The sequence below is a fragment of the Pleurodeles waltl genome, chromosome 2_2 (assembly GCF_031143425.1).
Source record: "Pleurodeles waltl isolate 20211129_DDA chromosome 2_2, aPleWal1.hap1.20221129, whole genome shotgun sequence".
Taxonomy (NCBI): domain Eukaryota; kingdom Metazoa; phylum Chordata; class Amphibia; order Caudata; family Salamandridae; genus Pleurodeles; species Pleurodeles waltl.
The window spans coordinates 828496644-828521843 of record NC_090439.1 but is presented as its reverse complement, the minus strand read 5'-3'; the positions used below and the strand labels follow the sequence as shown (position 1 = coordinate 828521843).

The following is a 25200-nucleotide window of genomic DNA, read 5'->3' as shown; positions in this document are numbered from 1 at the left end:
ATACAATGCATACCTAACCTATTTACTATATTTAGACCAAAAAGGGTTAGTTTCAGACCAGTATTTTATGAGTCTAACTGGTCAAAGTGTGGAGTGTAATGCCATGTGTATTTGACCACCCACTCCATCTTGAGCATCGATTCCATTTTGTGCTTAGCTTCAGATGCCTTCACAGCGGCGGTGCAGGGTTTTTCCAAACAGAGCTTGTTTTCCACACTCAACGCATTTTCGCTCTTCCCACCAGAGCAAGGTCATACCGTGCTAGAACATACTATGAGGGATGTAGATGTGATAGGAGTATACCAGTGTGAGGCATCATCAGGGAAAGGTACATTTCTGTCTCAGGAATGCGCATTGGGGCCTGGCCAGTTCTTTCACGTGTTGTCAACACAGACCAAGTACAGCCAGCATTTGAATTCCATAACAGAAGGGAGGGGGATTACTAGAATCTTCTTCTTGAGTTAGTTTAAGGTATAAAAGATGAGGAAACTTGACGCTGAAGGAGGAACTCTTCTGAGAAGGGGATGCACTGTCGACGAACATCCCATTTGGGGGACAGTCTCCTGTCTCAGCTCAGCCGTTTCAGGGTTCCCCGACTTGGTGCTGGCAAGGATGATGGATTTTACCTCCATGGTGATGCATTTTTAATTCTTAACTAGTTAGCCCTAAAAAAAAAACAAATACAAATAAAATAAATATATATATAATAATGTCTATACATATATATATATATATATATATATATATATATATATATATATATTCACTGCTGATGTATTGCCAATTTTTGCCTGTAATTGGTTAATTGCTTTGAGTATTTTGGCATATGCATGTGTTTCACTGCATTTGAGTTAAATGCTCATTTTCATCTATTTGTGTGCTTATCTGGGAAGTGCCTAACTAAATCATTCCTCAGACTAAGTGTGCCACATTCTTTGGCATTGGTTCCTCTTAGTTCAAAGCAGAGCAACACATCAACGTGAACCGAAGGTTTCTCAGCGTGAGTGGTCGTGACCATCTGCGACGGCCCGCGTTGAGAAACCTCGCCGGGAAGTGATCTAGAGTAAGATGTTCCAAGCTCACGCTCGCCAACTCAGTGCTGGCGAGCAAGGAAAAAATTCCTCTCTGAAGAGTTTTTGGGAAATCCGCTCTATGCGGCGCGCAGAGAGGGAAAAGCTCCGCAAATTCCACAAGTGGAGCTGAGTCCACGGCCCACCCCAGTTATTAGGAACCACAGAGAACCACTATACAAAGATTGTTACAATGTATCTATAAAATGACAAACTGGGAATACTGATCTGTAATATCAATGACTAAAAAATAAAGGAATTATTTATTTTGGTAGATGTACATGCCTCTGTGCAGCAGGTTGCCTCCTACAGTATGAAAAGGTGAGGTGAATCTAACCAGTCCCTCTGTTTTATTCTCTCTCTCATTCAACTCCATTGTCCCCAGTCTATTGCTGACCGGCATGAATATTGTTTTCATGGTCGTCAGCAGGTTCAGGGAAGTGTGGATTCAAGGACTGCTCCTGTTGGATTTAGGCTGCTAGGTTAGTGCAGCTTCACTAGAGGCATGTGACTTTCTACCACAGCATCCTGCCTCTAAAATAGCAGTCCCCTATCGCCTAGAGCTTCACAAGGCGTCTGCCCTCTGTGAATTCAGTGCTAAACTGAAAGCACAACACTTCTGAGACGTTCCCATTCTCCCCATGCTCAACATCCCATCATTCGTATCAGATTAGTGTAATTTTTCCAGACAACTTCTGTAAGCAAGCCATCATCACAAAGCAAACCCAATATTAGGAAAGCAGGGAATTCACTTGCAACGAAAGACCATCAGCAAGTCAGGGCCCATCATAAGCTTGCCCAAACCACTGTATGATCTGCCGAGTCAATCAAATGCACGTAAGACGCTAAAACAACAGTCAGGGGATGCAAAGATTGAGAAGAATTTTCAATTATTATTTTCTGCTTCACATAAAAACACTGGCCTCTCGTAATCTCGATCACTAAAGAACCGCCAGGCCCTGATTCCTGTCACTTGAACTCCCCCCACATTCCCTCACTTCTACAACCTTTGCTCCCTTTTGTCTTTGCTCGCTATACACATCCATAGACAGAGAAAAAGAACCATTTGTTTAAAATGACTGTAACAAGCAACTAGAACATATACTTAATTTTAGTTTAAAATGTCCTTAGCAAATATTAAACCAATGAAGGAGCGTTTTCGTCAACTGAAACAAAGACGGCCGACACTATTCAGGAAGGGGAAACAGTGCTGTTTATTAAGAGCCACTTCAAGCTATATGACACGTTCATTATCAAGGGCCAAAACAAGTCTTACAACTGTTCTCTCTCGCTTACGTCACACACATTGCGCTCACGTTTCTGCCTTAGAGAGCAGGGTCAGTTTACACATGTGACTTTCAGGAGGAGGCCAGAAAAAGGCAGATACCGAGAGAACGAGATGAAAAGGAGGAAGGCAGCGTTTCAAATAAGGCGGTGCCACAAGTTTACCTTAAATAAAAAAAAAAAAAAAAACACAACCCTGAACACGGGTTGGAATTTGCGAAACATTTTTTTGTAATTGTTCTTTTCCTCATAGCTTGCTGGAAAGCATAGCCACACCTTACCTACCTTTTCATAACGTAGACGAGAGAGGTGGTGAAATTTGACATTTAGAAGGTGAATAGTGAAGGAAAAAGACACTCAGCAGGAGGATCTGTAAGGAAGGACCCTAAAGAGGCGTAAAGGAATCAAAGAATACGAACATACGCAAGCATAGGAGAGGGTGAGTAAAACTAACAATGACGCGTGTCTTTTTAAGGAATTATAATTAGATATATTTATATATAATTTATATAGTGCGACGCTATCATTGTACACAAAATCTGTCTGTAATTTTCTTATGTCACTCTAGCCGCGACATTACTAGCCACCAGTAATAATAAAATGCTTTATATAATCTGCTACAATAGATTGGAGTCTGCCATTCATGTGTAAAAGTGTCTCTAATTTCCTTAATCTAGTCCAATATGACTCCTCTACTCATCATTGATAACAAAAGTAGCTGCTCAACTATAATATAGCCTCATAGCCCCTCTGGCAAGGGCTATATCCGTGGTTAAACGCCCTGTGTGGCTCGGGCCTATAACACGGGTAAGGGCCTCTACTAACAGGTAGTGTAATGTACTTAAATAAAAAGGGAGAAACCCAAAGACAAACTTTGAAATGTTTGAGAAAAAGTCCTATACCAGCCGTTAGACGCCCGGAGCTCTGAGCTCAGAACTCAATGGAGCACGCAACATTGCTAGATCTGCCCAGTACCATGCACTGGGAGTTAGACTAACGTATTTTAGTGCTAGTGTCTTCAATGCTGTGTCACGCATTTGCAGAATTCCTTGACACTTTGGGATTAATGAAGTGCTCAAATGTGAAGAAATAATTATTAATAATAAAAATCAGACCTTCCTCGCTTGCTGTGCACTGCCAATGGAGGGTCCCGACACGGTCCAGTCTCTCCGCTGGATCATTCGGGAAGCAGAAGTGACAGGAAGCGGATGGGATTGGCTATGGGTAAGTGGGGGTGGGACAAAGGGAGTGGGTTTATAGGGCTGAAGGGGAGGGACCAGCCTCTTCTGCGCTAGCTTATCGTGCAGTGCAGAAGTTGGCTGGTCCCGGGGGAATAGTAGTTTCAGTGCATAAAAGGTAGGAAGCCTTGGCGCCATGGCAACAGGCCACAACGCGGAGGCTGTTAGGACTGTGCTTTGCGTTTTGGGCAAAGCCGGCCGAGCCGACCTCCTCAGGCCTTGTGTTTTAGACCAGGCCTGGGTCGGCATGACGCGGGTCACGTCGGGAGGGGTAGCGGCAGCAATTGACACCTGTGGGTCACCTGAAGCAGAGGAGGGTCCCCTGGGAAGCAGAGAGGGCCAGCACATGGTTGGGGATGGGGATGCTTGGGACTTGGAGACCAGGATCCAGGAACAGAGGTGCATGGTGGCAGAAATGGAAGAGAGGTGGACCCAGTTATGCAGAGACAGGGAAGGGTCATGGGGAAGAGGATGACAACAAAAGAGGCCATCGGAGGTTACGGGACATGGAGAGACCATTGGGCCCTGCAGGAGGGCGAGGCAGCTGGGTCAGGGTGCCCCATGTAGAGGCAGCGAGTGGTCAGGAGGCCTGTGTGGCTGGGGGTCTGGCAGCGCAATGAGCACGAGTGGCGCACACGGCCATGAAAAGCGTGGAGAGTCAATGCCAGTAATAGAGACTGGCAGTAAGAAGGTGATGCCAACCGGGCGCAATACGGCCTTAGGACGTTGGCCTGACGCATTAGAGGGGTCTTCAGCGGCCTTCTCTATGATGCCGGAGTGAGGTCTTCACGAAGATGGCTTACGCCATGGGGCACAGGTGCTGGAAATGTTAACCAATATGATGGAGGTCCGTGGAGATGACGGCAAGTGGGAGATGGATGAGGATGATGTGGTGGAACTCGACTATGAGGAAGAGATGGATGAGTGGGAGGACGGGAAGATACATGACACTGAGGTGAGCGGGGGTAAAGGGAGGGGGAAAAGGTGCAAGAGTGGTGCAACCCCCTCTTCGTTTTCTGTATTACAGGGGAACAGGGCCGGTGGTGAGGCGCAGGAGGTGGTCTGAGGACAGGTGTGTGGTCATGGGCCAAGGAGAGGAATGCAGCCCCTGGTTTCCCGTGGCAAAGGTAAGGGAGAATGGTGGTCAGTGTGAGGGGAAGGGGCAGGTGCTGTCGGGGCTAGCACATACAAGTCTATTGGGGTAGGAGATTGTTCTGTGCATGAGACACCTGCAGCAAGGGTGCCTCAGGAGGGTGACAGCACACAGACAAAGGACTCAGGCATTACCGCCACGGGCGAGATGGGGGACAAGGCAGTCTGGGATGGTACGGGAACGGAAGACAAGGAAGGAGGGGGGCATAAGAAGCGCCTCCCCTACATGGGCTTACGATGCCTTTGGGCTCCCATATTGCAGAGAAGACAAAGGCGAGGATATGGCGGCACGAGTATATAGATGTTTTTAAGTATTTGCATAGAAATATACAGGCCAAGGAGGGTTCCAAAGAAGAGGAGTGGGAGTTAGCTCACTGACCGCGAGTACCAATAACAATGGATAATTGGACCTCGGCATTCCTGATATTCGCAAGAATTTATTGGCAGAAATTCCAGGACAGGGCCATAGCATTGTTCAAATATATGGACATTATACCTAAGGCCCACAAGCATTTTAGTTTTTTTGCATGGTTGAACTATGATGAGGACTTCAGGGCGAGGGTGAGTGTCAATCCGGTTAAGCCATGGGGGGATGTAGATCCAGAATCGTGGATGCAGTGGATGGAGTCTTCACAGTCCACGGCATCTACGCACACCGCAAGTGGCTTGCCAGTAGTATACAAGCCGACAGAGGCATGTTGGAACTTCAATAAGGATTTCTGTTCCAGACACCCATGTAAATTCAAACATGAATGCTCCAAATGTGTGGGCAGTCATCTGATCACTCAATGTTTCTCACTCTCTAGTCCAGCCGAGCAGTGGAGAACAACCAAGGGTATGGGCATGCAGGGCGCTCCCGCATGGTTACCCCCACTTTTGGCCTGTTTGTGAGTGTGTGTCAGTGTGTTTTTACTGTGTCACAGGGATCCTGCTAGCCAGTACCGCAGTGCTCGTAGATAAAAACCTATATGTAAGTTTGCCTGTCTCACTGGGATCCTGCTAGCCAGGACCCCAATGCTCATAGTTTGTGGCCTAATGTATGTGTTGTCAGTAGTGCTTGACTGTGTCACTGAAGCTCTGCTAACCAGAACCTCAGCGCTTATGCTCTCTCTGTTTTTAAATTTGTCACTGTAGGCTAGAGACTTAATTTACCAATTTCAATTGTCACACTGGACCCCCCCCTTAAAAGTCCCTAGTATATGGTACCTAGGTACCCAGGGCATTGGGGTTCCAGGAGATCCATATGGGCTGCAGCATTTCTTTTGCCACCCATGGGGAGCTCAGACAAACCCTTCCACAGGCCTGCCATTGCAGCTTGTGTGAAATAAGTCACCTATATGTCTAATCTTCACTTGCTGAAGGTTAGGTGCAAAGTTACTAAGTGTGAGGACACCCTTGTACTAGCAAAGGTGCCCCCACAAAGTTCAGGGCCATTTCCGGGGACTTTGTGAGTGCAGGGATGCCATTACACGCGTATACAACATATAGGTCAATACCTATATGTAGCTTCACAATGGTAACTCCGAATATGGCCATATAACATGTGTAAGATCATGGAATTGTCCCCCCATTCCAAATCTGGCATTGGGGAGCCAATTCCATGCATCCTGGGGGCTCCACCATGGACCCCCAGTACTGCCAAACCAGCTCTCTGAGGCTTGCACTGCAGCTACAGCTGCTGCCACCTCTTAGACAGGGATCTGCCCTCCTGGAGACTGAGCAGCTCAGTCCCAGGAAGGCAGAACAAAGTATTTCCTCTGAGAACAGAGCGTTACACCCTCTCCCTTTGGAAATAGGTGTTATAGGCTGGGGAGGGGTAGCCTCCCCCAGCCTCTGGAAATGCTTTGAAGGGCACAGATGGTGTCCTCCTTGCATGAACTGGTCCAGGAACCCTTTGTCCCCTGCTCTGGTGCAAAACTGGACAAAGGAAAGGCGAGTGACCACTCCCCTGTCCATCACCACCCCAGGGCTGGTGCCCAGAGCTCATCCAGTGTGTCCCAGACTTCAGCAATATTGCTTTGCAAGGTGTGGGGGCACTCTGGAGGGCTCTGAGTGGTCAGTACCAGCAGGTGATGTCACAGACCCCTCCTGATAATCCTTACCTGATAAGGTAACCAATCCCCCTCTCAGGGCTATTTAGGGTCTCTCATGTGGATTCTCTTCAGATTCTGCTTGCAAGTTTCCTTCAGGAATCCTCTGCAACTACTACTTCATCCCCTGACCTTGGATCAACCGCAGCCTGCTCCAGGAACCGCTGTAACAGCAACAAAGTATCCACAAGGGATACTTTTCCTCTGCAACTTCAGCTCCAACCAGCAACTGCAACAGTTTCCACACTGTATTGTATTGTATTGAATTATTTATAGAGCGCATTCTGGCTGGAGCATCGAAGCGCTATGCAGACCATAAATGCAGAAAAAATTATTCCAGAATGATACTACTAATTAGTTTGCGAAGAGCCAGGTTTTAAGGCACTTTCTGAAGGCCAAATGGTTCCGTATTTGTTGCATCGGAAGCGGCAAACCATTCCAGAGTCTGGATGCTTGCACCGAAAAAGCGCGATCTCCCCATCTCGCTTTTTTGCAGCGTGGGACTTTGATCATAAATCTAGAAGCTGATCTCAAAAGTCTCGGAGGTTGTGTAGGAGGCTGGACTGGCTTGTAGTGAGTACCAAGAGGTACTTGCACCTTGCACCAGGCCCAGTTATCCCTTATTAGTGTATAGGGTGTCTAGCAGCTTAGGCTGATAGATAATGGTAGCTTAGCAGAGCAGCTTAGGCTGAACTAGGAGACGGGTGAAGCTACTACAGTACCACTTAGTGTCATATGCACAATATCATAAGAAAACACAATACACAGTTATACTAAAAATAAAGGTACTTTATTTTTATGACAATATGCCAAAGTATCTTAGAGTGTACCCTCAGTGAGAGGATAGGAAATATACACAAGATATATATACACAATAGCAAAAATATGCAGTATAGTCTTAGAAAACGGTGCAAACAATGTATAGTTACAATAGGATGCACTGGGGAAACATAGGGATAGGGGCAACACAAACCATATACTCCAAAAGTGGAATGCGAACCACGAATGGACCCCAAACCTATGTGACCTTGTAGAGGGTCGCTGGGTCTATTAGAAAATAGTGAGAGTTAGAAAAATAACCCTCCCCAAGACCCTGAAAAGTGAGTGCAAAGTGCACTAAAATTCCCCTAAGGACAAAGTAGTTGTGTTAGAGGAATAATGCAGGAAAGACACAAACCAGCAATGCAACAACTGTGGATTTCCAATCTAGGGTACCTGTGGAACAAGGGGACCAAGTCCAAAAGTCACAAGCAAGTCGGAGATGGGCAGATGCCCAGGAAATGCCAGCTGCGGGTGCAAAGAAGCTTCTACTGGACAGAAGAAGCTGAGGTTTCTGCAGGAACGAAAAGGGCTAGAGACTTCCCCTTTGGTGGACGGATCCCTCTCGCCGTGGAGAGTTGTGCAGAAGTGTTTTCCCGCCAAAAGGACGCCAACAAGCCTTACTAGTCGCAAATCGTGCGTTTGGCGTTTTTGGACGCTGATGGGGCCCAGGAGGGACCAGGAGGTCGCAAATTGGATCTGAAGAGAGAGGGGACATGAAGCAAGACAAAGAGCCCTCACTGAAGCAGGTAGCACCCGGAGAAGTGCCAGAAACAGGCACTACAAGGATGCGTGAAACGGTGCTCGGCGAAGTTGCACAAAGGAGTCCCACGTCGCCGGAGACCAACTTAGAAAGTCGTGCAATGCAGGTTAGAGTGCCGTGGACCCAGGCTTGGCTGTGCACAAAGGATTTCCGCCGGAAGTGCACAGGGGCCGGAGTAGCTGCAAAGTCGCGGTTCCCAGCAATGCGGCCCAGCGAGGTGAGGCAAGGACTTACCTCCACCAAACTTAGACTGAAGAGTCACTGGACTGTGGGGGTCACTTGGACAGAGTTGCTGGATTCGAGGGACCTCGCTCGTCGTGCTGAGAGGAGACCCAAGGGACTGGTAATGCAGCTTTTTGGTGCCTGCGGTTGCAGGGGGAAGATTCCGTCGACCCACAGGAGATTTCTTCGGAGCTTCTGGTGCAGAGAGGAGGCAGACTACCCCCACAGCATGCACAAGCAGGAAAACAGTCGAGAAGGCGGCAGGATCAGCGTTACAGAGTTGCAGTAGTCGTCTTTGCTACTATGTTGCAGGTTTGCAGGCTTCCAGCGCGGTCAGCAGTCGATTCCTTATCAGAAGGTGAAGAGAGAGATGCAGAGGAACTCGGATGAGCTCTTGCATTCGTTATCTAAAGTTTCCCCAGAGACAGAGACCCTAAATAGCCAGAAAAGAGGGTTTGGCTACCTAGGAGAGAGGATAGGCTAGCAACACCTGAAGGAGCCTATCACAAGGAGTCTCTGACGTCACCTGGTGGCACTGGCCACTCAGAGCAGTCCAGTGTGCCAGCAGCACCTCTGTTTCCAAGATGGCAGAGGTCTGGAGCACACTGGAGGAGCTCTGGACACCTCCCAGGGGAGGTGCAGGTCAGGGGAGTGGTCACTCCCCTTTCCTTTGTCCAGTTTCGCGCCAGAGCAGGGCTAAGGGGTCCCCTGAACCGGTGTAGACTGGCTTATGCAGAATTGGGCACATCTGTGCCCAACAAAGCATTTCCAGAGGCTGGGGGAGGCTACTCCTCCCCTGCCTTCACACCATTTTCCAAAGGGAGAGGGTGTCACACCCTCTCTCAGAGGAAGTTCTTTGTTCTGCCATCCTGGGCCAGGCCTGGCTGGACCCCAGGAGGGCAGATGCCTGTCTGAGGAGTTGGCAGCAGCAGCAGCTGCAGTGAAACCCCAGGAAGGGCAGTTTGGCAGTACCAGGGTCTGTGCTACAGACCACTGGGATCATGGGATTGTGCAAACTATGCCAGGATGGCATAGAGGGGGCAATTCCATGATCATAGACATGTTACATGACCATATTCGGAGTTACCATTGTGAAGCTACATATAGGTAGTGACCTATATGTAGTGCACGTGTGTAATGGTGTCCCCGCACTCACAAAGTTCAGGGAATTGGCTCTGAACAATGTGGGGGCACCTTGGCTAGTGCCAGGGTGCCCTCACACTAAGTAACTTTGCACCTAACCTTTACCAGGTAAAGGTTAGACATATAGGTGACTTATAAGTTACTTAAGTGCAGTGTAAAAATGGATGTGAAATAACGTGGACGTTATTTCACTCAGGCTGCAGTGGCAGGCCTGTGTAAGAATTGTCAGAGCTCCCTATGGGTGGCAAAAGAAATGCTGCAGCCCATAGGGATCTCCTGGAACCCCAATACCCTGGGTACCTCAGTACCATATACTAGGGAATTATAAGGGTGTTCCAGTAAGCCAATGTAAATTGGTAAAATTGGTCACTAGCCTGTTAGTGACAATTTGGAAAGAAATGAGAGAGCATAACCACTGAGGTTCTGGTTAGCAGAGCCTCAGTGAGACAGTTAGGCACCACACAGGGAACACATACATATAGGCCACAAACTTATGAGCACTGGGGTCCTGACTAGCAGGGTCCCAGTGACACATAACAAACATACTGAAAACATAGGGTTTTCACTATGAGCACTGGGTCCTGGCTAGCAGGATCCCAGTGAGACAGTGAAAACACCCTGGCATACACTCACAAACAGGCCAAAAGTGGGGGTAACAAGGCTAGAAAGAGGCTACTTTCTCACAGGTTGATAAAACGAAAAAGTAGATTTTAAATAGTTACATCCCAATGACTGAAGTGCTTTATGCGTAAGGCAAAGTGTCTTAAACATAATTCTCTTCCTGATTGGAAGCCAATGGAGGGATGCCACACACCTAGAAGCAGAGGCAAAATGGGGCATATTTAAAGTTAAGCGGGTCGCCGCATTCTGGATAGACTGTAATTTATTCAGTGAGGATTTATTAGCATTAAGCAGTAAAGAATTACAGTAGTCTAGTCTAGAGGTGACCAACGCCAATACAACCGGGCGTCTAAGGTCTTCCTCCAGAAGGTGAAGAATTTTCTTGAGAGTTTTTAGTGTCCAAAAGCAAACCTTTACCAGGTGATTGATCTGTAGTTTAAAAGACAATAAATCGTCAAACATAATGCCCAGATTTTTGACAGCTGGTACCGGTGAAGGGCAGCCACCGCACATGGGTGGCCACCAGTTATTATCCCAAGGGGACTCTTTACCCCCAAAGTGCATGATCACTGTTTTGTCCCCATTGAGTTTCAACTAGTTACAGGTCATCCATTTATTAATTGCTATCATACAACAATGAACATTTTCCTTTTTGTCCTTCACATTGTGTGAAATGGGCACAATCAGCTGAGTATCGTCTGCGTAAGAGACGATCTGAGCCCCAAATGAACGCACCAGATTAGCTAATGGAGACATATAAAGATTAAAGAGTGTCGGACTAAGGGAGGAACCCTGCGGGACACCACAGGGTAGTTGGAAAGGAGAGGCCTTATAATCCCGCATGCAACCGTTGTGGTTCTGTCCAACAAAAAAGAACTAAGGATCTGCAAGGCCTTCCCTCTTACTCCAACTTGGGCTAGCCTGTTGCATACAATGGGGTGAGAGATGGTGTCAAATGCTGCTGAAAGATCAAGTAGAACCAAAATCGACCCCTCCCCCGTCACCTCTTCTCCGGATCATATCTGAGGTGGAAATAAGTGCCGTTTACGTACTATGATCTCCCCGAAAACCATGCTGTAAGGGGTCTAATCCACCATTCTCCTGTAGAAAAGCAGACAGCTCCTGATTAAGATGTTTTTCTAGTATTTTAGACAGCCCTGGTAGTAACGAAATTGGGCGGAGATGGGACAGATCTGCCACATCTTTCCCTGATTTTTTAATGAGTGGAATGACGGTGGCCTGCTTCCAAATAGCCGGAAAGATTCCTTCCTGAAGAATCTCGGCATACACCGGTTCCAATGCCTCGGCCATCATCTGAGGAGCTAGCTTAAGTACCCGAGGTGGGCAAAGATCTGTAGGTGCCCCTGATTTAATGGTCAGAAGAGAGTCTCTAATTGTGTTTCCGGAGAACGGCTGAAAAATATCCAAAGCGTTCAGAGGTTTAGCTGTACCTACGGAACCTATGTTCACATCCTCTGTGCACTCTCTGAGGACTCCCTGTCTTCATCCTGCACCAGAAGGACCGAAGAAATCTCCTGTAGGGTGACGGAGTCCCTCCCCTGCTCATGCAGGCACCTTCCAAGACGACGACCGATACCCTTGGACTCCTCTAGCAGCGACAAACATGCTCCTAAGGAAACAGAGGGTGGACCCCATTGACAAAGACTGTCCTGAGGTCCTGCTGACGCAATTTGGAGGAGGCAAGACCTTGCCTTCCCTGAGAGCGACAGTACCCCTGTGTACTGCATCTTTTTCACCTCCTGAGGCCTCTGTGCAATCTTTGCAAAATTCCTTCATGCGCAGCCTGGCCGAGGTCCCCAGCACTCTATCCTGTGATGCTCACCTCGCTGAGTTGTTCTCCGGCAGCATGGGACCTTCCTTTGTTGCGCTGCACCAACCGTATTTTGCATCTCCTTTGTCCCCGTGTCCTGGGACTCCTGTGAGTGCTGTCTGGCATCCTGAGGGCTGTCTAATGTGCTGAGAGCCCCCTCTTCCTCCTCACATAGAGTTGAGGCCCCCAGGTCCCTCCTGAGCCCAGCCAGCACCATTTTGATGCAAAATACATATTTTTCGTAACCAAGCTTGTTGGCGATTTCCAACACAAAATCACATCTGCATCCATCTTCACATCGTGGGACATTTTCTGCATCATGTAGGAACCCGCCGGCATCTTCCTAGGGTGCATTCCTGGATTCTTCGTCCAACCAGGGACTCTTCTTTTGCACCCTCTTCTGGGTTGGCAGGGGCTCCTGCCCTTCCTGGAACTTTTTTCGACTTCTGGACATGGTCCCCTTCTCTTGCAGGTCTTCAGGTCCAGTAACCCAGCAGTTGTTGTTTGCAGACTTGGTTGGTTACTGCAAAATCCCAATCACAAGGTGTAGCGTGTCCTAAGAAAACTTGCAGTACTTTACTCCTGCTTTTCTGGGATCAGAAGTGGGGTATTTACTTACCTTTACTGTATTCTTACTCTCCCAGCGATTCTGTACACACCACACTTGTCTAAGGGAGAATTCGTGATTTGCATTCTACCTTCTTAGTAGATGGTTTGACCCATTTTCTCCCATTGCATTCTATAGTATTTCCTATTGGTTGCTATTTTATTTTGGTTTCTAGTGTATATACTGTGTATATTGCTTACCTCCAGAAGGAGTATTGCCTCTAAGATATTTTTGGTACTGTGTCACCCAAATAAACTACCTTAATGTTTGGTAACACTGAGTATTGTCTTTACTTGTGTATAAGTACTGTGTAACTATAAGTGGTATTGCATGAGCTTTGCATGTCTCCTAGTTCAGCCTAGGCTGCTCAGCTATAGCTACCTTTATCAGCCCAAGCTGCTAGAACACTACTACATTTCACTAATAAGGGATAACTGGATCTGGTATAAGGTGTAAGTACCCAAGTTAGCCACTACAAACCAGGCCAGCCTCCTACAATAAGGACATGGCGTGCAAATTGGAATGGGGTTTCAGTGAAGGTTTTCGTTACCAGTGCCCAAGAAGGAGGAGATGGGCAGACAATTTGAGGTCTGCTAGAGACATGCCACAGGTGGTGAGGGACAAACTAGACAAAGAGGTGTCTTTGGGCAGAATTGTGGGCCCCTTTTATGACTGGCCGAATGAAGATCTCATGATTTCCGTGCTAGGCGTGGTCCCAAAAAAGACCATGGGTGAGTTTCGCTTCATACATCATTTGTCATGGCCGGAAGGGGCGTCGGTAAATGATTTCATCGTGCTGGAGGATACAAGGGTGGTATATGCATCGGTGGATGGCACCATTAGGCTCGTTTGCGGTGCGGCAGGGGATCAGAGTTGGCAAAATGCAACATACAATTGGCTTTTAGGTTGCTGCCCATACACCCAGAAGACTTTGTGTTACTAGGAATGCAGCTTGAGTGGGTGATCTATGTTGACAGAGTACTCCTGATGGGCTGCGCCATCTCGTGTGCATTATTTGAAGCCTTTAGTACCTTCTTACAGTGAGTTTTTGTTAAAGCAAGTGGGCATCGGGAGATGGCTCATTATTTGGATGATTTCCTTTTTGTGGGTAAGGCAGGATCTGGGTCTTGTGGGCGGGCTGTGAATTCCTTTCAAAGGCTGGCACGGCAGGTTGGGCTCTCCTTGGCTCCTGAAAAGATGGAAGGACCAAATTGTGTGTTGACATTCTTGGGTATTGAACTGGACATGGAATCATTAGTGGCGAGATTACCATCTGGTAAGGTGGATGAGATCTTGGAGTTTCTTGGACGCATACGGTCCTTGCACAAGGTAGATATGTGGACAGCACAGAAGCTTTTATGTTACCTCAATTTTGCTTGCAGGGTTGTTCGGGTAGGGGGAGGACATTTTTTAAGCGGCTCGGTTTAGCCATGTTTTGGGTTGCCCTTCCGCACCACAGAATTCACGTGTCAGTGGGGATGAGAGAAGACATAAGGGTGTGGCAAACCTTTCTGACAGTTCAATGGTGTCTCCATGTGCTTTCGGGAGGAAGACACAGCATGGCAGGTGCAGACATTCTCAGACGCAGCTGGGGCCTTAGGTGTCGGGCTCTTTTGGGACAGGAGGTGGTGTGCGGAGACATGGCCGGGAAAATGGCTCCAGCAGGATAGTAGTGTTGCTTTCTTGGAATTGTTTCCGCTGCTAGTGGCGCTGGCAGTGTGGAGGGATGAACTGGCAGACAGGACTGTGGTTTTTCATGTGGACAACATGACAGTTGTAGGACTTGTAAACAGACAGAGAGCAAATGATCTGAGGGTACTGCATTTGTTGCAGCCTTTTATGCTTAGATGTCTATCCTTGAATGTTATTTTTAAAGCAGCACACATTCCTGGGGTGTACAACAAGATTTCAGATTCCCTGTCTCGTTCACAGTGGTGACGGTTTCGCAGCCCGGCACCAGGAGCAGAGCAGAACAAGACAGCGGTACCGGCAGACTTTTGGGAGTGGGGGGACGTGATGATCACTGGGCTGGTAAAGATGTCCTTAGTGGAATCCACTCAAAGGAGCCACCGACTGGCATGGTTGGAGTTTCAGAGTTTTGAAAGTTTTTGGGGGGAATTTCTGGTTACAGAAAGCATGAGAGAGCATGAGTTACGCGCATGAGTTGCACGCTGTACATTTTGTACTTTTCTTGATACAAAAGGGTTTGTCGCCCGCCACGATTGGGGGCAAGTTGGCAGTGCTTTCCTATTATGGGAAGTTGTTTTTTTATTGCGATCCGGCTAGGGACGACCTGTTGGGAAAGATGCTGAAAGGTTGGGGACGGATCAGAGCAGGGTCAATTAAGGTGGTGTGGGAACAGATTACGTTTGAGTTATTATTGGAGATATTGCATGTTTTGCCAGTATGTTGTGTGGATGCTTTTGAGGTGGCTCTGGTTCGTTTATGCATGGTGTGGATGTTTTTTGGGGCCTTTCGAGTGTTTGAGCTTTTGGGTGTAGGTAAATCAGTGGGCGTGAAAGTTGTTGAAGTTTGTATGAATGGGGAGCGTGTGGGAATATGGCTTAGATGTTCAAAAACTGATCAGCTAGGGAAAGGGACATGGGTGTGGTTGGAAAAAGGGGGTAATGCAGCAGCTTGCCCAGTTCTGGAATGGATGGTTTTTCAGGCGCAGAGGAGGACTATTGGGGGGAGGGTTTAGCCATGCAAATGGAACAAAGCTCACAGCTTTCCAGTTGTTCCAGGTCTTACGAATGGCTTTGCGACGGACAGGCAGGCAGGCACAAGGTTATGGCACGCATTCTTTCACAATAGGAGTGGCTACAGCTGCAGCGCACCTAGGATGGGACTGGGAACAGATTAGGAGAATTGGGAGGTGGAAATCTAGGTGCTGCAAGCAATATGTTAGGCCTTGAGATTCAGGTGACAGGGAACAGGTGTAGACTTGCTGGGGGGGGGTTTGAAGGCAGGAGTTGGGAAGGCTGGTAAAGGCGATATTACAGTTTTTTTTCTTTGCAGGTTGTGTGTCTGGTCCCAGGAAATGGTCACATGGCTATTTGTGGAGAAGCAGATTTATGAACGCTCCTTAGCACTGCCTAGTAATCAGCATGAAGTTTTTAGGTGGGAAAAGAGTGACGTGGGGTGGGGAAATTTGCTGTTTTTTCTAACATCTATCATGCTGAATTGGGGTTGTCCTGATCTGCTATTAATCCACCTTGGGGAGAATGATCTGGTGAGGCTGTCAGGGCTCACCCTACTGCAACATATGCAACGGGACTTGGAATTGCTCAGACAAAAATTGCACGGGCTATGCTTGGTCTGGATGGAGTTTCTGCCTAGACGGACATGGGGAGGGGCTATGAAGCAGGGAGAAATGGAAAGGGCTCGGAGAAAGCTCAATCGGGCAATGCAGGTTTTCCATAGGGTGCATCATATCAAGGTATTGAGACATGAGGACATTATAGAACAAGATGAAGGGCTGTTCAGGGCGGATGGTGTGCACCTGTCCGAGTTCGGCAATGCTTATTACCTTACGGACCTCAGGTTACTCGTGGGTGACTTGTGGGGTGAGAAGATGTGGCTCAGAGAGAAGGCTTAAAGATGCTATGTCGCAGTGGGTCTCTATGGTGGGGCAGCAAAACGCCAACAGGGTTTGTGCTGGGTGGCAGTAGATGAGGGAGGGTGGAGAGTCAGATGCGGGCCTGGCCACCCTTCCAGTGGACAAAAGAAACAGGTGAAGGATGAGAGTGTGGGGGATGCCCAAAACAGGTAGGGCATGAAAGGAAAAAGGGGATGTGTGGGGGAATGGAAGTAAAAAGTGAAGGAATGAGTGGATGATCGAGGAGAAGTTAAAAGGGTGGGGGCTTCTAAAGTTGGAATTTGTTAGATAAGTTAAGTTATGTACAAGTTGCAATCCTGTCCTAAATAAATGGCCTTTTACACTAAAAAGACTGTGTCACTGACTGTGTCCTGATATGCCTGCCTCAGGCAATTTACAGCTTAGCCTGCCGGCCTGGAGAACACACTTATTGCTCTGGTAATCAATAGTCTTACACAGAGTCTTTGATGCATTGTTATTGCAGCACAAGAAAAAGCAAATCTGTGCTCCGGCGGCCTGGGCTCTCTGGGTGACACACTGGGGCATGTGCTGCAGATTATTGCTTCAAGTAGCAGCACCAGTGTCTGTGATTATTTTTGGTTCACTTTGTGCTGTGCCTGTCCAGACAAGTGGCGCCATGCACGTGAAACCCTAAGTAGACGCTGGCTGTTCACCCGTGCTGAGGAGGGCAATCACATGGCTTTCCCCACTCTCTGTCCTACCAGCCATCGCTGCCCCTGGATTTTACCAAATAGATATACTTTTTTTGATAACTTGGAACATGCACCTGTCTGGTTCGGGGTTCGAGGTAGTGTTTTCTCTCCATTCTGGATAGCGCCCGAGGCTGAGCAAAGGGCTGTTGAAAGCGTGAAGAGTGCCGACCATCCAGACACAGGCGTCAGGACAGCTACGAGTCAGGTCAGGATTTCACCCCGTCTACATCTGTGACAGCCTTAGGTTCCATAAACTGCAGCAGCTCAGTAAGTCGCCCTCCCCCGCCAAGCTTAGTCAGGTGAGTGACGTACTCTGCCCTGAAGTTTGTGTGCAAGCAAGTGTTGTTAACTTTCAAAATGAGCAGAGAGTTACAAACTAATTGAAATGATCTTTAATATTCCTACCTTATATCAATTGTGTTTTTATTTATCTGATCACGCTGCAGCATGTACATTAAACATACTTAGCTGCCCTTCCAGTTAAATTATGTTATAGTGACAACAAGATGGCCAAGTTCATTGGCAAAGCAGGGGCCCCCATGGAGCCCCCGAGGCCCCCATACCACCAGCCTTTCCATGGCGGTGTTTACCACCGTGGGTAGGCTGGTGGATGGGGACTAGTAAATCCCAGGGCAGCGCTGCTTTCAGCACTGCCCTGGCGGGTTACAACCGCAGGGACCACCAGGCTGCAGGCTGGTGGCAGGCTGGCGGTGTCGGTGGTTTGACCGTGGCTGCTACGCCACAGTCATAATGTCGAGGTCGGATCGCCACTTTGGTGGCGGTCTGACCATGACCGTGACCCTGGCGGTCGCTATGACTCCCTTATTCTTCTAAGTTAAATTAGATTTCAGACGCCCAAATATGCTGGCGACCTTCCATTTCAGGGGTTTGCATCAGTTTCAACATATTTTTAGAGCTTCTCCATGTTCAGAAGGGTATCATTTCTGAAATTTATCTCTTTCCATGCACTTAATTGCTTTGATACACTCTTGTGAAAGTCTCACTCTAAGTGTCACACATTTGGCAGGTGAATGTCACTCATGACTGCACTAATTCAAGGAAGTGTCACCCCTAAGCAATCTAATCTGAGCACTTGGCAGCTATGCATTGCAGTGTTCAAATACATTATTAAGGTTAAGTTCATCATAATATCGCCTACCACAGTCAACAGTTAATGTGAAGTGTTTACAGAGCATAGTTACAGCTGCAGTTTAAACAACACGAATACCTGGCTTTTCGCAGTTCTTTTCTAAAATGAACAGTGAGCAGCTTAAAGAATATATTTATGGCAATATGATTATTTTTTGGACACTACACGTTGTTACAGGAAATATAGAATCACTCTACATCAGGGGCCTCCAACCTTTTCTGTAACAACAGATCCATATATTCAATAAAAATCATCATGCACTACTAAGATTAGTCATGAAGTAGTGACCACACCATCCAAAGATTGTCAGAAGTGATCACGTCAGACCATTAGGCAGAGTTGAATGCCTCTAAATAGGTACTACATAACAGCCATAGCTACACACCCCTGGCACCAGAGTAATAATGTGAATAGTAAATCTATCCAACTCAAATAATAGATTTAAAGATTTTTGAAGAGCAACCATTTTTCTTTAAACACCATATGAGTACTGAAAATACACACATTTTGATTTCAAATATATGCTTTTTAATTGTGGCATACATATAATTCAACTAAGCAAAAGATTCTATAGTAGTATGCTGGGCTGCACACAGGAGAGCTACTCACAAGGAGGTGGAGAGCTACTGGTAGCTCACAAGCTACTCATTGGAGACAACTGCGCTCCATGTTTCTACACATTTTAGGTACAGCATTTTCTTAAAAGTGTGACCTATATTAAACTGACCCAAACATCTTTTTGCACACAATTACTAACTGCTTTTTAGATCTTTAATTTCACACCACTGTTTCCATTTTTACGCTTCATGTCTGCAACCATCCTATCTCTTTCACACGAAAGAGTAAGACACCAATCATTTAAGCAGATTGTGGGAAAAGTAACAGCTTAATATACACTGTCATATGTTAAAGGGATGTTATAAGTTATCTTGGAGTCCCATGACCGTCTAAAGCAACTGCTCAGGTCAAAAACATATTGGTGATATGTAACATCAGCAGTTACTTTACTCCACATGTAATAACTGGGAACAGTTGAGTTCAGATGTCACAGTGTCCTACTAGGGACAGCAGAGTGTTAAAGGGAGTTCACAGAGCAATATTCCAACTGCTGTTTCAACAATGAAAACACAAAGTAGCTTTTCTGGCAGGGAACGCCCTGCATGTTACCATGCGTTATGAACTGTAGCTGTTTTTAAAAGGCACTTACATTAAATTGCAAATAATATGCTTTGTAACAGATGACTAGCTGTATATTTTTGTCATTAATTCTGTGCGGTAGAAATTATCTTTTTTTGCATATTCGCAACAATTCTTCTTCATAGTCACACTTCTTGTCCTTCCCTATTTTCTTTGGTGAAAGTGGAACTTTAATGCAAAGAGGAGGTTTTTGGTAATAAAATGTGGTGTCCTCAACCTTAACTCCTAGACAGTAAAAGATGCCACGAAATGAGCCTTCCTTAATTTGGGCAGTGTAATCACTAATACCCTTTAAATCCACCACTCAGCATGTAAACTGAATAGGTTCCAATAGGTACAGAATTCTGCTGCACATCTTATCTTCATCATTATGGAATCTCTGAATGGAATGATACCCTTATTGGCTTCCTGTGCAGGGCAGATTGATTTTGAAAATACTTTGCATTGCATTCATATTCATGTTGGGGTTTGCATCTCACACCCCATGATCCACATGTTATGCTCTTGCCAGCATTCTAATGTTTTTCAGGGCCAACTGCAATACCAGACCATTCCAGACCCCTGCTATGACCCATGTTTGAAATAGTGCTACGCAGGAAGATCTGCAGTGGCACCATCTTCATGATGCACATGGGTGAGCTGAAATGCTACCTTTTCATCCATTTGTAATCAAGGTGACCTATGCTTCCAACCCCGTTTCTAGCCAAGATTTTAATTATCAGGACAGGATGTCGTGAGTGACATATTCACTTGTAGCGTGCATTACAAGTGGAGTCAGTGAGGATGTCAGTTAGTCAAATATTTCCAAGAAGGTACTCGATTAGAACCTCTGTGATTTGATTACAGAGTGAAAATGTCCAACTGCTGGTAGGCAAGATCATTGTAACTACAACTATGGGCTTTGCCGTGTTGTACTCAGGATATCTCTCTGCTCTAGCACTAAGGCTCAATCAAACCGTAAAATACAATGTCCAAAACAAATAACACAACATAAATGAATATGCATTGGAAATTATTGTAAAAACAGTTTTCAAATATTGAGCGTTTGGTAATCAATATGTTTTAAAATATATTTACCATCAAATAGGGTACTGTTAGAAATTGGGTTACCGGTTGATTGGGGGTGTGAGCCCTGGTAAAGTAGCACCCACAGTTCCAGTCAGGGTAAGGCACAAGCAGCCACAAATTAATGTGTGCAACCACCTGGTAGCTTGGCACAGATCAGTCAGGCTCAGCTTGGGAGCAACGTGTAAAGTATCTGTGCAAACACAACACAAAATATCCCACATCAGGTTAGAACATAAAGTAAAATGTAATAAATAAAACAAGACCAAAATGGCAAATACCTGATCAGTAAAACCGAAGTTATGAATTTGTAAAGAATAAACTGCAATATAGCTCCTACAACAATAAAGCGCCAACCGCAGCTATCTGGTGGTGCTGGACCGGGTTAAAGTAAAAGTTCAGTCTGACTACAATGGAGCATGTGTCAAATACAGTCCCAGATTAGTCCCGCTGAAGGTTTACCTTCTCAAGTTTTCTGCCAAGTGTCCAGGTCAAGTTTAAGAAGGTCACTGGGAGCAAGGAGAGCTTAGCTGGTGGTGGTTGGTGTTGCACAAGGAATAGGTCAGGTGGAGCAGATTGGTGGACTGGAGCCTCCCATTGGAGGACTTGGACTGTGCTTGCAATCAATGTTTGCAAAGAGATGGACTTTCAGCAGCTCATGCTGATTTTCCATGTGAGTGGCACAGCTCTGGTGTAAACAGGACCGTTTCCGGTCACAAAGGGCCCAAAAGCTTGAATTTAAGAGCTCGAGAGCCACATCAATGGCCCAAGACCTGAGAGGCACCTCTTGGCGGTCAGGATCTAGCTGATGATGAGTCTAGGAGATCTGGAGAGCCTGGAATGCCCCTGAGGCTCAGATCAGGCGGCCAGCAGACTAGACATTTTAATCACTCTGGAGTCCTGGGTGCAAGGTCCAGTTCTTCTTCCCCAAGCAAGATAGCATCAGGTCAGCACAGCAGGGCAGCAGCTCCACCGGAGTAGCAGTCCAGAAGAGTGACAGTCCTTATAGGAGCGCAGCAGTCCATCTTCCTGACAGAGTATCCACAGGTACAGAAGTGTTCTGAAGGGGGGGGGGGTCTGAGGTCCTTCCTTTATACACAATTGTGCACATTGAAGTGGGGAGAAGCTTCTAGAGGCATGCCTTTGAAGTGCACAACACTGCCTTCCCTGCCTTGGCTCCAGACTAACTATAGGGGGTTTGCAGCCCTTTGTGTGTGTAGACAGGACACAGCATATTCAGGTGCATGTGAGGTTGCAGGTGATGGCCCATTAAGTCATACCTAAGCTCCTACTTTGCAGAGCAGTCTAGGAGGAATACACAAAGCCCAACTGCCAACTACACCCAGTCATGTGACCAGAGACAGACTGGAGGCACCAAATGGCTAAGGCAAGAAAATGACACCTTTATAAAGTGGCAATTTCAGAATTGTAATTCAAATTGCAACTTCACCATACGTTTTTAAGTTAGCATTCCAGAGACACCAAACATGAATCAGCTTTTTTCCCATTTAGGATGTTGCACTTATATAATGTAATAATGCAACTCCAATGTTGTCATCTCAGACAGTTTTTCATTACCAGGACATCAATTTGAGAGTACATCTCTTACCTTTTTAATACAAAGCATCCTGCCCTCTGGAAAATCCAGTGTATACTCCTTAGGGGTGACTTATATGTATAAAAAGGGGAGGTTTGGGCCAGATCACTGGCATATTATTGGAAATCAACAATATCATGAGCCAAAATAATGTGTCAAAAATATTGATTTAAAAATTATTGTTTACTTATAAGCATAATGGTAAGTAAAAAAACATGTTACACTAATATAAATAATGTATAACAATAATATAATGTAAGTTAAATAACTGTAACTAATGTTAAATACTATATCAAATATATACTTATATAAACACACACATATGTGTGTAAATAAATATATATATATATATATATAAAAAATACTATATTTATAATATATATAACACTATTATTATAATCATATCTTACACTGTATAACATTTATTTTAACTGTTACTAAAATAAATATCTATATATATATTTTAAATGATATATATATTTATATCATTTAAAAAACAAATCAAAGGAAAGCATTTAAAAAAACTAGAACATTAATAAAATATAACAAATTTAAAATCCAGATAAAAATGTTTACTTCAAAACCTAATATATAGGTGTATATATATATATATATATATATATATATATATACACACACACACAAATATATTTATTTAATGAAGGTATCAAGGCCGCAGTGATGGCCGAAATGCATCTGTGTTTGGAGTAAAACAGTGTCAACTGCCTTCTGAGGCAGCGTGCATTCTTCTAGTGAGTGGATTTGAGTTTTCCTGCCGTCATGCTCCTCTGGCATGCACTCCCCACCTTGGGTATTGGGCCCTGGTTGGAGTATTTTTGCTCTGGATCAATAATAGCTATACTAGTCCCATTGCAGACAGCATCAGCCCGTACGCCCTCACCTCCACAGACTTCATCATCCTCGTGAGTTCAACTTTCACTTAGAAAACCCAAAAGACCACAACACTACCTCCCTCATAGACAACCTCAACAACCACGGACTCAAACAACTGGTCACAGCACCCACCCACTCAGCAGGACACACGCTGGACCCAATCTTCACCTCAAGCCAACACATAGCCTACACCAACACCACCAAACTCCTCTGGACAGGCCACCGCTGCGTCTACTTCTCCTTCACCAAACCCCCACACACTTCCATCAACACACCACACACTACCGCATGTGGGACAAGATCACCACAGAACGACTAAACTCCCAACTGGCCCATAACCCCCCACCACACCAACGACCCCAACGCAGGAGCACACAACCTCTCCAAATGGATCACTACCTGCGCAGACACACTAGCACCCCTCAGAAGACACATCACCACCTGCAATATCAAGAACGCCCCATGGTTCACCCCTAAACTCCAAGACTCCAAGCGCAAATGCCGCCAAGCTGAGAAAATATGGAGACTAGAACCCTCCTCAACCAACTTCTCCACACTCAAAACCAACATTCGCACCCATCACCAACTCATACGCACCGCTAAAAGAGTTTACTACAAGACACGACTTGACAACAACTCCAAAAACAGCAAAGAACTCTTCACCATCATCAACGAACTTATCAAACCCAAAGCCAGCAACATAGACCCCACACACACACAGCCCCTATGTGACGCCCTTTCCAACTACTTCCTCCACAAAATCCTGGACATCCACAACAGCTTCACATCACACACACCCACAACACATACCCCTCTCCCACCCAACTCAACCCCCTCTCAAGGCCCCCCCACCACACTATCCACATGGACCCCTACCACACACGAAGAAACGGAAAAAAACGTGAACTCCATCCACTCCGGTTCCCCCTTCGACCCCTGTCCACACCGCATCTACAACAAAGCTAGCTCTACCATCGCCCCCATACTCTACAACATATTCAACTCCTCTTTTGACTCCGCCACCTACCCAGACTCCTGGAAGCATGCAGAAATTACCGCTCTCCTAAAAAAAAAACAAGCCGACCCGGAGATCCTCTCCAACTACCGCCCCATCTCCCTCCTCCCGTTCCCCGCCAAGGTTGCAGAGAAATTAGTCAACACTCGCCTATCCCACTTCCTCGAAGAAACCAACACCCTTGACCACTCACAATCTGGGTTCCGCAAGAACCACAGCACAGAAACCGCCCTCATCGCATGCACTGACGACATCAGGACCAAAGTCGACAAAGGCGAGACCGTCGCACTCATCCTCCTAGACCTCTCCGCAGCTTTTGACACCGTCTGCCACCACACACTCCGCACACGCCTCCACAACATAGGAATCCACCACAAAGCCTTAGACTGGCTCTCCTCCTTCCTCACCTTCCGAACCCAGAAAGTCCGCCTCCCGCCCTTCCACTCCAACACTACCAAGATCACCTGCGGAGTCCCCCAAGGGTCCTCTCTCAGCTCCACACTCTTCAACATCTACATGATCCCCCTAGCCAACATTCTCCGAGCACACGGAATCACCATCCTCTCATATGCAGATGACACCCAACTAATCCCCTCTCTCACCCGCAACCCCACCAAAACCAACCTACACGCCTCTCTCCTAGACACCACCAACTGGATGACCACTAACCATCTCAAGCTCAACTCAAACAAAACCAAAGTCATCATCTTCGGCCCCAACAAAACCACATGTGACGCCTCCTGGTGGCGCACCGCCCTAGGCCCCGCACCCACCCCCGCTACCCACGCACGCAACCTCGGCATCATCCTCGACCCCGCCCTCTCCATGACACAGCAAATCAATGCTCTAACCTCCTCCTGCTTCCGCACACTCCGCACCCTAAAAAAATCCTTCAAATGGATCCCCCAAGAGACCAGAAAGACAGACAGATGGGTATGCAATCGTCAGCAGCAGACTGGACTACGGCAACGCCCTCTACGCCGGCACCACACTCAAACTCAAACGCAAACTCCAAAGAATCCAGAACACAGCCGCGCCCCTCGTCCTTGGCCTCCCCCAACACGAACGAATCTCACCACACCTCAAATCCCTACACTGGCTCCCCATAGACAAGAGAATCACATTCAAGAT

General features: G+C 46.6%; 1 protein-coding gene across 1 annotated transcript in view; it reads left to right on the top strand.

The window, feature by feature from the left end:
* The first annotated feature begins 2652 nt into the window (after positions 1 to 2652).
* The window catches only part of LOC138282652 (membrane-spanning 4-domains subfamily A member 15-like), a 189578-nt gene continuing 167030 nt past the window's right edge, over positions 2653 to 25200 (top strand). Inside the window, exon 1 of the mRNA XM_069220452.1 lies at positions 2653 to 2793. The gene's annotated coding sequence lies outside the window, so the exon portion shown is untranslated. The remainder of the gene's footprint in view (positions 2794 to 25200) is intronic.